This window comes from Ornithorhynchus anatinus, chromosome 13, assembly GCF_004115215.2.
Source record: "Ornithorhynchus anatinus isolate Pmale09 chromosome 13, mOrnAna1.pri.v4, whole genome shotgun sequence".
NCBI classification, from domain to species: Eukaryota; Metazoa; Chordata; class Mammalia; order Monotremata; family Ornithorhynchidae; genus Ornithorhynchus; species Ornithorhynchus anatinus.
Genome location: NC_041740.1, coordinates 24,029,007 through 24,043,025, shown reverse-complemented (window position 1 = coordinate 24,043,025; position 14,019 = coordinate 24,029,007).

Genomic DNA, 14,019 nt, shown 5'->3' with positions numbered 1-14,019 from the left:
TCAGGATTTCTCTCCCTCAATTTCCACAGCCCTGAACCTTTCCACCCTGGCACAACTTACCACTCTTCTCTGGATTTCCAAAAGTCAGATGTTCCTTTCTGAGGCTCCTGGAACTCCAGTTCATCTCTAGCCTTCTTGCAGGGAGCCGGGACCTTTCCCCCCCGCGAAGCCCTAAGGAGTAACACGACCTGACACAGATGCTGCCTCCGGCCAAATCTGAAGCAGTGATTGGAGCAATAGACCCCAAGACAGACCTGTACCCAACCATGGCTTGGCCTTGCCCTCTGCCACGCCTGGCTCAAGTTATTAATCTCAGAATTACAAGTCAGAAGGGTCTTATGAGAATATCTTGTCCACCACGCTGCTTCCTCCAATTCTCTCCTTGATCCCCTACAATCTGGTTTCTGCCCCCTTAACTCCACAGAAACTGCCCTCTCAAAGGTCACCAGTGACCTTCTTCTTGTCCAATCTGACAACCTTTACTCAATCCTAATCCTCCTCGACACCTCAGCTGCCTTCATTACTGTCGACCACCCCCTTCTCCTGCAACCATTATCCAACCTCGTCTTCGCTGACACTGTCCTCTCCTAGCTCTCCTCTTATCTCTCTGGCGGCTCATTCTCAGTCTCTTTCACGGGCTCTTCCTCTGCCTCCCACCCTCTGACATTAGTGGGGGGGTCTTTTCAAGCTCAGTCTGAGTCCCCTTCTATTCTCCATCTAAACCCACTCCCTTGGAGAACTCATTCACTCCCACAGCTTCAACTACTATCTCTATGTGGATGATTCCCAAACCTATGCCTCCAGCCCTGACCTCTCTCCTGCACAGTTTCACATTTCCTCCTGCTTTAAGGACATCTATACCCGAAAATCCTGCCGGCACCTCAGACTATACAGGTTCAAAAAATAAAACTCCTCATCTTCCCCCTGAAACCTTGTCCTCCCCCTTCCTTTCCCATTACTAAAGAAAACATTACCACCCTCCCTTTCTCACAAGCCCATAACCTTGGCATTATACTCAACTCATCTCTCACATTCAACCCACATATTCAATCTATCACCAAATCCCGTAAGTTCTACCTTCACAAAGTTGCTAAAATCCGTGCTTTCCTCTCCATCAGAACTGCATCTATGCTGATCCAAACACTTAACGTGTCTTGCCTTGAGTACTGCATCAGCCTCCTCGCTGACCTCCCCACCTCCTGTCTCTACCTACTACAGTTCATACTTCACTCTGCTGCCCAAATCGGTTTTTTCTAAAAAAAAATTCAGTCCTTGTTGCTCCACTCCTCAAGACCTTCCAGTGGTTGCTCACCCATCTCCTAAACACACCGAAACTCCCTACCTTCAGCTTTTGAGCACTCAAACAGCTCGACCCCTCCTACCTTATCTGGCCAATTTCCTACTACAGCCCATCCCACATACTTGGCCCCTCTGGTGTCAGCTTGCTCACTGTGCCTCCATCTTGTTCATTTTTCCACCGACTCCCTTCCCACACCCTCCCTTTGGCCCTGAAATCCCTTCCCTCCCGTACACAGCGGACCACCACTCTTTCCTCCTTCAAAGCCTAATTAAAGTCACATCTCTTCCTAGAGCCTTCCTTGGTTAAGCTCTCTTTTCCCTACGCTCCCTTCTGCCTCACCCTGGCCCTTGGATTTGTTCTCTTTATTCACCCCACCCTCAACCTCACAGCAGGTATGTACATATCTGTAATTTATTTTTATTAATGTCCGTCTCTCCTCTAGACTATGCGCTCCTTGTGGGCAGGGAATGTGTCCACCAGCTTTGTTCATTCACTGATTCAAACGTATATTTACTGAGCGCCTACTGTGTGCAGAGCACTGGACTAACCGCTCTGCACACAGTAAGCACTCAATAAATGCCACTGATTGACTGCAGTACAGTCTGTAAATGAATCTTGGCTCCGTTTGCAAAGGAGAGATGCCACACCTCCATGGTAACCCATTCCAGTGCTGAACAATCATCATCACTAGGAAACTCTTTCTTCTAGCTAACCTAAATCCATCATGCTGCAGTTTCAATCAGTTTCTTCTAGTTCTCTCCTCAGTGAAAATGAAGAATAGCCAGTCGCTCTGCCCTGTTGATCTATCTTTTATACACTCATGACCGTTATTAAATCACCCCTAAGTCGTTTCTTCCCTAGGCTAAATAATCTCATTTCCTTTCCTCTCTCTTTTAGGTATTATCTTTGGGGGTTCTCCTCTGGTTTCCTCTCCATATCCCTTTGGTTTGGGAGCCCAGAACTGGAGAGGCTATTTTAAGAGGGGTTTGGCTAACGGGAGATTAGAGCAGTGGTTCCTACATCGGGCTGTTTTTTCCCCACAGTGCTCCACTGCCAGTTTATGATCAGGTGGCTCCCCACGAGGGCTCCGAGGATCTTCTCCGGCCCTCAGTTAATCCTGTCCCCTCCTCGGCTAGGGGCGACCAGCCAGTTTGTTTTCTTTTCCAGTTCCTCACGGAGTTTTCTTCTGTTTGCTTTTGAACTTTTACTCCAGATTTCCACAGCTATTGTTGAGTCTGATCCTATCTTCCAAATTCCTGGGCACCTTTCCCTCCCCCCGGTCGCTGCCAATTGGAATAATATGCCCCCAATTCGCTTATTGAGACCAGGGATTGACCCTAGGGGTGCTCCACTGGGGGTCTGGGAAAAACAAGGCTCCAGGCTATTTATTGAGTGTTCCAACAATTTATTGATGAGTAGAATGATTACAAGCAAAGTTTCCCCTCCATCTACCAGGATTTGGGGAAGATTCACTTAGGTGGCGAAACTCCTCGAAAGCAGGAATCGTGTCTCTTACTTATGTTGCAATCTCTGTACAGTTCAGTGCACCTCACTGTACAGCAGGAGCTCAGTAAATACCCTTGATGTTGGTTGATTATGTCTCTGAGATAGAACACTAGATTGGTAGGATAGGGTTTTTACCTGGAATTGATATCTAGGACCTTTCCTCCTCAAAGTTCCCAATTTTCAGCCACCTATCTCCCTCCTCAAAATGGTAACCTGTGGCCTGCAGGTGTTCTGGTCTAATTGTCTAGTCTGTAAATCTCAGGATGTGTTCAGTTCAGTGCATCTACCAGGTTACACCTGCTTCGTTTCCTTCCACTCTGAGTTTAGTACTGCCTGGCTCTGATCCCAACTCATTCTGGGCTTAAGGCAGAAGTTAAATAAACACTGGAAGCTTCCTTTTTGCTTTCATCTATTATTAGCTCTCCCTATCTAACAAAAGGGTCACGATTGTTTTTTATTGGTCTCTGAATAACGCTTATGTATTTCCATTTTTGCCTTTACAAGTGGTATCTCATTTCCTCCTTTAGCATTTCTGTCTTTGTCGTTTCCTTGGGTTTCAGCTGGTGTCAGCCTCTGTCATGCACATATTTCCCCTCCAAATTTGTTCCTACCCTGCCCCCCACCCACTGCCCCGTGATCCAACTAACTCTCCACTCTGGTTTGTCAGCCTCCTCTTCCTAGTTCACATATTGACTCCTATGCCTATTGCCTTTGACAGTTATTTCAGACTCTCTCCACAACCCCCCATCCCTCCTACCTCCCCCTTGTCTTGTCCCTAATGATCTGGATTTGTATTTTACTCAGAAAATTGAAACCATCAGGGTGATCTCCCTAAAATCTCCTCTGCTCCTCTGGAGTCTGTCCCTCCTCCTGCCACTTCTTCAACTCTCCCTTCTTTCCCAGCAGTATCTCAAGAGGAGATCTCTCTCCTCTCAAAATCCACCCCTTCCACCTGAGCCTCCAATCCCATCCCTTTATACCTCATAAAAGAACTTGCCCCCCCCCTTCCTTCCCTGACTTTCATCTTCAACGGTTCATCTCCAGTGGCTTTTTCCCCACTGCTTTCAAACATGTTCATGCCTCCCTCACCCTAAAAAAACTCCCCTTGACCCTACAGCTTCTTCCAATTTTCATCCTGTCTCCCTCCTACCATTCCTCTCCAAACTCCTTGAGTGAGCTGTCTACACTAGCTGCCTCCACTTCTTCTCCTTCGATTCACTCCTTGACCCTCTCCAACCTCGCTCCCAACCCCTTCACTCCTCAGGAACTGCCCTCTCATAGGGCACCAGTGATCCTCTTCTGCCACATCTAATGGCCTCTACTCCACCCTAATCCTCCTCAACTTTTCAACTGCCTTGGACACTGTGGACCACCCCTTTCTCTTGAAAACATAATCCCACCTTAGCTTCACTAACACTGGCTTTACTGACACTGTCATCTCTTGGGTCTCCTCCTATCTCTCTGGTTTCTCTGGTCTTTCACGGGCTCCTCCTCTGCCTCCCATTCCTAAATTGTGGGAATCCATCAGGGCTCAGTTCTGGGTCCCCTTGTATTCTCCATTTACAACCACTCCTTTGGAGAACTCATTCACTCCTGTGGCTTCAACTGCCAACTCTACACAGATGATTCTCAAATCTACATCTCCAGCCCTGATCTCTCCCTTTCTCTACAGTCGTGCAATTCCTTCTGCATTTTAGGAAATCTCTACTTGGATGTCCCATCGACACCTCAAATTTAACATGTCCAAAACAGAACTTCTATCTTCCCATCCAAATCTTGACCTTGCCCTGACCTTCCTGTCACTGTAGACAGCACTAACATTCTCCTAGTCTCACAAGCACAAAACCTTGGCATTATCTTCAGCTCATCTCTCTCATTCAACACACATATTCAATCTGTCAACAAATCCTGTCAGTTCAACCTTCACAACATTGCTAGAATCTGCCCTTTCCTGTTAATGATAATAATAATAAGAAGAAGAATTGTGGTAATTGTTAAAAGCTTACTATGTACCAGGCACTGTACTAAGCGCTGGGGTGGACACAAGCCATTCGGGTTGGACACAGCCCCTATCCCAGGTGGGGCTCACATTCTTAATCCCCATTTAATAGATGAGGTAACTGAGGCCCAGAGAAATTAAGTTGCTTGCCCAAGGTCACCCAGCAGACATGTGGTGGAGCTGGGATTAGAATCCAGGTCCTTCTGACTCCCAGGCCCATGAGCTACCCACTAAGCCTCACTGCTTCTCCATCCAAAGTACTACCATGTTAATCCAAGCGCTTACCCTATACTGCCTTGATTACTCTATCAGCCTCCTTGCTGACCTCCCTGCCTCCTGTCTCTCCCCACTCCAGTCCCTACTTCACTCTGCTGCAGGGTCACTTTTCTAAGGTCCATGTTTTCTGACTTCTCAAGAACCTCCAGCCGTTGCTCAACCACCTCCACATCAAACAGCAACTCCTTACCACCAACTTTAAAGCACTCAATCAGCAGCATGCCCTAGTGGATAGAGCATGGAGCTGGGAGTCAGAAGGTCATGGGTTCTAATCCCAGCTCCACCACAAGTCTGCTGGGTGGCCTTAGGCAAGTTATTTCACTTCTCTGGGCCTCAGTTACCTCATCTGTAAAATGGGGATTGAGACTGTGAGCCCCAGGCAGGACAGGGACTGTGTCCAACCCAATTTGCCTGGCATACAGTAAGTGCTTAACAAATACCACAGTTATTATTATTATTATTATTACACCCTCCTTCCTCACCTCACTACTTTCCTACTACAAACCAGCCTGCACACTTTGCTCCTCAATGCCAAACTACGCATGGTATCTCAATCTTGTCTCTCTTCCTACTGACCTCTTGCCCATGTCCTGCTTCTGTCCTGTAACACCCAGCTTTTCATATTTGACAAATACTCTCTGCACCTTCAAAACCTTACTGAAGGCACATCTCCTCCGAGAGGCCATAACCAACTAAACCCACCTCTGCTCACTCACTAGCAGAACAGCGTCACATCGGGAATTTGGAATGTAAAGCCAGACACAGATCGGTACACAGGTACCAGTGCCTTGATCGGTACACAGAGTAAGCTATCGTCCCAAGGAGAAGTTGGAGGAGGGCAGTCACTCGGGACCGTCCAAAGATGGCTGTCCTTGGGCTTCCCTCTCCAAGATGGCTCCATATGTCTCCTCTCCTAGATGGCTGCAGGGTGGCTTCTCATAATGAAGGCCACATGACTGCCGTTCTCCAAGACAATGGCACTGGAGCCTTTTTCAACTCTGCCCAGCAGCATAACAGAAACAGGACAAACATAGAAAACAACTCCAAAACCTCTGAACTATATTCAGTGACCTTTCCTACGCACTTGATGCCATCGACAGGCAGGCCACTGGAAATTGCTAAACTACTTTGGCTGGCCTAGAAAATTAATCTTACTCCCCGATCCTTCTGCCCGCTTACTGCAGTCTGATGCCCCACTGGGAGCTCGACTGGTAGAGTTGAGAGAGGGCGATTTGATTCAGGCAGATTCTTGCTCCTGAGGTCTCGGGACCGACGCTTGCTGAGACTCAAGCCCTCCCATGGGGTGTGCAGATAAATCAATCAATATTTATTGAGTGCTTACTGTGTGCAGAGCTTTATACTAAGCGCTTGAGAGAGTATAACAGAGTCGGTAGACACGTTCCCTGCCTACAAGCAAGGACATATAGACAGAGAGATGGAAAGAATTGGTTTTGTTTGAAACAATCACAAACAATCTAGATGAGGGAGTGTTTGCTGATGCCACTCAACTCTTTCAAGTGGTGAGGTCGAAGAGCTGAGCTGAGTAAGCCCCGACCAGCAGATTAGTTTCCATGTAAGTGAAGGGGGCAACACCCCAAATCAAAAACCACAGGACAATGGGCTCTGAACTAACTGCCAATCATGGTTCAGGAAAGAGGTCATAGGCTAAGTGGGAGGCCCAAGTCAAAAAACCCCAACCGAATTTTAGGCATCATCAGAAAGAGGAGAGAACACAAAATACAAGGCAGAGTTTTGTAGCTACATAAACGACGGGACCTCTCCTTTGGAAGGCGACGTTCAGTTCTGGTTGACTCATCTTAGGATGGCCATATGGAACCGGAGAAGGGACAGAGAAGGCTACCCAGGATGATGGAGTTTGGGAGAACATCCCTAGGAGGACAGACTACAAAGCTTAGGATTCTTCCATGGGCAGGGAACCTATGTACCTACTCTGTTGCGTCGCACTCTCCCATACGCTTAGTACAGTGCTCTGCACACGGTAAGTGCTCAATAAATACCATCGGTTGATTGACTGACTGATTGAAAGATGCAGGCTGAGAGAGGACATGATTGAAGTTTACAGAACTGAAGGGGATGAATGGGACAAATACAGAATTGAGTTTCCCCTAATCCCTCCAACTCAGGAGGAGGGGACATCCACTGAAATGTGAAAGTGGATATAGAAAGTCGAATATAAAAATCAATATATACCAAAGTGTAAGAGGACAAGAGCACCGTACTCTGTCCCAAGTGAGGCTCCCAGTCTCAATCTCCATTTTCCAGATGAGGTAACTGAGGCCCAGAGAAATGAAATGACTTGCCCAAAGTCATATAACCGACAAGTGGCTGATCCTGGATTAGAACCCCATGTCCCCCTGACTCCCAGGCCCGTGCTCTATCCACTTCGCCATGCCACTTCCCCATTGAGAGGTGAGAGGTGGTGACCTGGGAAAGAAAAAAAAATAATCAAGGAAAGTCTCCTGGAGGAGGAGAGATATCAGAAGGGGTTTGAAGATGGGGAGAGCTGGGGTCTGGCAAATTTGAAGGGAGAAAAGTTCCAAACAGGTGGAAGGCCATGAACCAGAGGGTTGGAGGGGGGAGAGTCTATGAGACGGGAGAAGGTGAGACGTGAGAAGGTGAACTTGCAAGAAGCGTAGAGGGTGGATTTTATCATTATTTTTATTATTATTATTAATGATAATAATAATAATAACTGTGGGATTCGTTAAACACCTACTACATGTCAAGGACTGTACTAAGCACTGGGGTTAGTACAAGTCAATCAAATCTCATATGGGCTCTCGGTTTTCATAGGAGGGAGAAGAGGTATTGAATCCTATTCGGTAGATGAGGAAACGGAGGCACAGAGAACATCGTATTTGTTAAGTGCTTACTATGTGCCGAGCACTGTTCTAAGCCCTGGGGTAGACACAGGGGAATCAGGTTGTCCCACGTGGGGCTCACAGTCTTCATCCCCATTTTAAAGATGAGGTAACTGAGGCACAGAGAAGTGAAGTGATTTGCCCAAAGTCGCACAGCAGCCAAGCGACCGCCAAGACTAGAGCCCAGGTCCTTCTGACTCCCAGGCCCTTGCTCTACCTGCTAGGCCATGCTGCTTCCCTGCTGCCATAGTAAGCGCTCAGTAAATACCACCGATTGATTGATTGATTTGACTAGGCCAGCAGGAAATACCACATGCCGAGCCATTCTCCCACCACAAGACGGGCTTACATAGGTAGTGGCGAAAATTAGAGCATTTGTTCAGACCTTAGCCGAGACCAGACAGCCTGAAGTGTTAAAACCCAACGGAGTGGATCACATCACGGCTGCCACACAACCAGTCACCGAAGAGTGCCCTTAGCTTGGAAATGAGCAGTTGGCACTGGAAAATTAAATTCTGGAAATCGCACAGACTTTGTGCGGTTCCCACCAAATTCAACAAAAATAGATCTTCCTCAAAACAATAAGAACCTCAAGGGACGTAGACGATGGCTGGCAGAGTTCTAGTGCTAATATAGTAACCTCATTTATCATTTCCGTGAAACTGTGTGAGCCATCTGGGAACTGTCCCCCAGAAACTCACTCGAGGTTCAAAGCCCGGAATTGAGAACTCACTATTTAAGGTCACGCATCACTCCGACTTGTTCAGTGAAACTGTTTGTTGAAGATCTCCAACAGGCCCGAGGACAGAAAGACCAAAGTTTGATACGGTCGTGACTCACCAGCACAAACAAATCTAGACTGATGCTCATAGGTTTCCATCGGGCCAGCTTCACCGTTGGAAGTGTGCCTGGTGGTCCTGATCCAGAATGGGGGAAAAATTACAGAATTATGTCCAGTAAACTTGGAAAAAAAGAATCACATCTGCCTCCTTTTAAAGCTATTAAAAGAATTTATTTTTGCACACGCCACTTGGTGTTCCAAAGTAGTAGAAAGGAAAATTTTTAAGTGTCCGGTTCTCACTGGGGCAACGTGAAGCAGCGGTCAAGACCTTCCCAACGGATGAGCGTGAATTCAGAATTAAGGTGTTTCTGGGGTTTGAGCCCCCACTGAAGGGAGTCGCAGCACCTGGGAAAACTGGAAGAGCCACCTATTCACCTTGCTTTCCTTGTTGGAGCGTAAGAGTCTCAAGGCATCTTTGAGGACACCCACTCCATATAGCTCAGTTCGATTTGCTCTGAATCCAACATTAGGAGGCCGGGGCTCTATTTTTAGCACTGAAAATAAAGGCTCATTTAAAAATTCTTTTTGGAGCTACCCTGCCTAGCCCCACGCCGTTCTGAGCCCCTGCCCCCTCCCGCCACCTACACAAACACCAAGGAGCGGATATACGATTAATAATAATTATAATACTAGTAAGCTTACAACGGCCAAGCACTGTTGGGGTAGATACACATTAATCAGTTCGGATGCAGTCCCTGTCCCTCGGGGGGCTCAGAGCAGCAAATCAAGATAAAAATATGAGAAGAGTTTAGCAATTTACGACTTTATTTCCCAGTGATTTGGCAAAACGGTATTTTAACTTGAGAAAGTTGTGTTCTAAAACCTAGTTCAAGCTTCCAACTTGCCGTTCTGGCAAAAAGCCTCCCCATCCAACCTTTCCAGTTTGAATCTCCCTTATCCTCTACACTGTAAGCTGTTACGGGCAGGGAACGTGCCTGCTAATTCTGGTGCATTGTGCTCTCCCAAGCACTTATCCAGTGCTCTGCACATAGTAAGCGCTCTATAAATGCCACTGATCGATGGACTGATTTGAGAAAAATGTGAAACTACTTAAGAGAAGAATGTGTGTGTATTTTATAATAATAATAACAATGGTATTTGTTAAGCACTTACTATGTATCAGACACTGTACTAAGTGCTGGAGTGGATACAAGCAAATCGGCTTGGGCACGGTCCCTTGTTCCACCTTGGGCTTACAGTCTCAATCCCCGTTTTACAGATGACATAATTGAGGAACAGAGAATTGAAGTGATTCGCCCAAGGTTACCCAGTTGACAAACAGCAGCACCGAGATTAGAACCCCTGACCTTCTGACTCCCAGGCCTGGACTCTTGGCAAGTGCTTGAGAAAGCACAATATAATTGAGTTGGTATATACTTTCCTCACCCATAGCAAGTTTACAGTCTGCAAAGGGAGAGAGATGAGAAATTAAATGAAAGTGAAATAGTTGAGTATAAGGACAAGTACATAAGCACGGAGGGGCTGGGCTATGTAGCAAAGTGACTGAGGATTATGTGGCCAGGTACGTAGTCGGCAAATGGGTAGGATGGCTAGGGGAAATGAGGGCTTAGTCAGGGAGGCCTCTTGGAGGAGACGTGATTTCAGTAGGGCTTTGAAGGGGGGGAGAGCGGTCTACTCTCTGTATTCAGAACGGGGAGGGAGTTCCAGGCCTGAAGGAGAATGTCGGCATTAGAGGAGCGGAGTGTATGGCAGTCGTGTCCTTCTCTTCTACAGATGACTTCTGGAGAGGTTGGAGCCGGTTTGGATGGAACTGGAAGACAAGCAGGGAGCTGTCACGGCAGCTGTACACTTGATTTCTGTGATTAAAAATGGCGATGAATGAGCTAATTTATGGTTGGCCACGGGCTGAACGGGGCAGTAGGGTTGAAGGTTTCCCCACAGCCTGTTTTTCATGTTCTGGTTTCCATTTCCTTCTTCTCCTCTAGTGGTTCTCCTTCTCTGATATCTCTCTCTGTATCTCCTTTCCTTCTGCCTGATTTTTTCTTCTCACATTATTTCTCTCTTTTTAAAAGTTTTTAAAATGGTATTTGTTAAGCGCTTAATGTGTGCCAGGCACATACTAAGCACAAGGGGAGATGCAAGCTGATCAGGTTGGACACAATCCATGTCCCACAGAGGGCTCACAATCTTAATCCCCATTTTAGGGATGAGGTAACTGAGGCATAGAGAAGGGAAGTGACTTGCCCAAGGTCACACAGCAGACAAGAGATGGAGCTGGGATTAGAATCCAGGTCCTTCTGACTCCTTTTTCCTTTCCTGTGCCACAGCGTCATTACTGGGACAGATCCTTGATCCTCCAACCCAGTTACAATGTCCACCAGAAGCAAGGGGATTGGAGGAATACGTTGGGAGAGTCATAATAATAATTAATAATAATGATGGTATTTGTTAAGCACTTACTACGTGCCAAGCACTGTTCTAAGCACTGGGGTAGATACAGGGTAATCGGGCTGTCCCATGTGGATATCATCTCTGCTGTATACCATTCCCCCAAGAATGTATTCCCTCCAATCTATTCCCGCCACTTGTCTGCTGTGTGACCTTGGGCAAGTCACTTAACTTCTCTGGGTCTCAGTTACCTCATCTGTCAAATAGAGTTAAAAGTGTGAGCCCTACGTGGAACAACCTGATTACCCTGTATCTACCCCAGAGCTTAGAACAGTGCTTGGCACATAGTGAGCACTTAACAAATACCATCATTATTATTAATTATAATTATCACTCTCCCAAGCACCTAGTACCCACGCACACAGTAGGCTCTCAAGAAAAACTATTAGAAGAACGAATGATGCTTACTATCTTGGCCACCTACCCTCATTGTTAGGGATGAGCCAGTTAACATTCTTACATTTCCCTTTATGTCTCGAATTTCCCCTCTGGCAATCCAAAATGGACCACTCATCCATGAATTTAGCCCTCTGGAACCTGCTGATAATTTAGGTTATACAGCTTCCTGAGGGAATGAATTCCTATCATTTGCTCCCTGCTGGGTGAAGAAGTGTTTCCTTTCCTTCTATTTGAATCTACCATTCTCCAGTTCCAGTTGGCTGCCTCTCCCGACCTGATGGTATGGGATTTGGTGAACAATTTCGGGTTTTCCTTCTGTGATCTCTAATTTTTAAATCTGTCCTTTTTCAATCAATCAATCAGTGGTATTTATTGAGTGCTTTCTGTGTGCAGAGCACTGTATTAAGTTCCCTGCCCACAATGAGCTTACAGTCTAGAGGGGGAGACGGACACTTGATACAAATGAATAATTTACAGATATGCACACAAATGCTGTCTAGAAGGGGAGACAGACATTAATACAAATAAATAACTTTTAGATATGTACATAAGGGCTGTGGAGATGAGGGTGGGGTGAATACCAAAGGACCAAAGGATACAGGCCCAACTGCAATGACGATTCAGAAGGGAGAGGAAACTGAGGAAATGGAGGCTAAGGAGATTAGACCTTAATAAGGCTTTGAAGGAGGGGAGGCTGGTGTATATGGAGGGGAAAGGAGTACCAGGCCAGAGGAAGGATTTGGGGAAGGGGATGGTGGTGAGATAGATGAGATGGGGACACAGTGAGCAAGCTGGAGCTAGAGAGCAAAGTGTGTGGGCTGCATTATAGTAGGAGAGCAGCGAGATCAGGTAGGAGGGGGAGAGCTGACTGAGTGATTTTAAGCCGATAGTAAGGAGTTTCCGTTTGATTCACGGGTGGATGGGCAACGACTGGAGGTTCTTGAGGAGTGGGGAAACAGGGACTGAATGGTATTGTAGAAAAACGATCTGGGTAGAATGAAATATGGACCGGAGTGGGGAGAGAGAGGAGTCAGGGAGATCAGCCAGGAGACCGATGCAATAATCAAGGCAGGATAGGATAAGTGCTTGGATTAATGTGGTAGCCGTTCGGATGGAGAGGAAAGGGGGGATTTTAGAGATGTTGTGAAGGGAGAACCATCAGGATTTGGTGATAGATTGAATACTGAGTTGTAAGAGAGAGATGACAATGCCAAGGTTACGGGCTTGTTAGGCAGGATAGTGGTGTTGTCTACAGTGATAGGAGAGACACGAAGAGGACAGAGTTTGGGTGGACAGATGAGGAACTGTGTTTTGGACATGTTTAGTTTAAGGTGCTCACAGGACATCCAGGTAGAGATAATAATAAGAATAATTGTGGAATTCGTTAAGCACTTACTATTTGCCTAGCACCACTCTAAGGGCTGGGGTAGTTACAAGGGAATCAGATTGAACACAGTCCCTGTCACAGTCTTAATCCCCATTTTACCAAAGTGAAGTGACTCATTCAAGGTCACACAGGAGACATGCGGCAGAGCCGGAATTAGAACCCATATCCTCTGACTCCCAGGCTCTTGCTCTTTCCACTTGGCCACGCTGCTTCTCTATATTGTCCTGAAGGCAGAAGGAAATGCAAGTCTGTACACCTTCCATGATCCTCTCTTCTCTAGTCCTGTGCCTTTTCAGCCTCCTTCTCTCCAGAATGAAGCATCTTTAGCCTTCTGATCCCAGGAGCTTACAGTCCCCCTCCTATCCTTCCTCCTTGGATCCAGACTGCGGGAACATGCTGAGTTGAACTTCTAACAGTTAGAAAGGTCAAGCCGAGAAAAGCTGGAAGTGGGTGGCATTTCTGAAGTACGTCTCTATCACAGAAGACATAAAAGCCAAACAAGTAAGATTGATTAGTAATAATGAAATGAGAAAAATATCTCTCATTAAAGAATGACTCTTGGCCAAAAATAAATGAAAATCAGCATAGCCCAGTGGAAAGAGCACGGAGTTGGGAGTCAGAGGACCTATGATCCTCTGTTTCATCACTTACCTGCTGTGTGACCTTGGACAGGTCACTTAGCTTTTCTATGCCTCAGTTACCTCATCTGTAAAATGGGGACTCAGTGCCCTCTCTCCCTCCCCTTTAGACTGGGAGCCTCATCTGGGATAGGGATTGCATCTGACGTGATTATTTAACATCTACCCCACGCTTAGCACATAGTAAACCCTTAATGGATACCACAGTCATTATTATTCTAAATCTGTCCCTCATAATAATAATGGTATTTGTTAAACGTTTACTATATTCCAGACACTGTACTGAGTGCCGGGATAGATACAAGATAAGTGGGTTGGACATAGTCCCTATCCCACATAGGGCTCACAGCCTTAATCCCCATTTTTCAGATGAGATCCCTGA